This window comes from Plasmopara halstedii (genome assembly GCF_900000015.1).
Source record: "Plasmopara halstedii genome assembly, contig: Scaffold_2904, whole genome shotgun sequence".
In the NCBI taxonomy this organism is placed as follows: Eukaryota; Oomycota; class Peronosporomycetes; order Peronosporales; family Peronosporaceae; genus Plasmopara; species Plasmopara halstedii.
The window spans coordinates 914,630-915,101 of NW_020189809.1; positions in this window are offsets into that span (position 1 = coordinate 914,630).

Genomic DNA, 472 nt, shown 5'->3' on the forward strand with positions numbered 1-472 from the left:
AAAGGACCTCGTCCGCAAGGGCTCGAAGAGCATCACGAGTCACCGGACGGCGGTCGACCCGGTCGTCACCGCCCGCCACCGACTCTTCTCGATGAGAACGGTGACGTCCACTATCACGTGGAACGGAGAGTGTAACGGGGTTACACATACCCTGGTAATAGGGGTGTGTGTCGCACCAGATAGGCATGGTGTGACCACATCCAAACAAGAATACGGTACGGGGGTAGATAGCCAGTAGTTATACATGTATTCAGATTTTACTATATATATTTAGGAAAATCTATACATTTAGAATTAGGCGGTTTACCGCAGATAAAAATAAATAAATATCAATTTTGGATTTTAAACGGAAGAGATAATTAGCCTTGGTTAAGGCAATGATTACTCTTGGAGTAAGCGGATTGTGATCCGCATACTCGTACTTGTTCTAAGTATAGAACGAAAGGTCGGTGACCTAAATTACGCTTCCTCA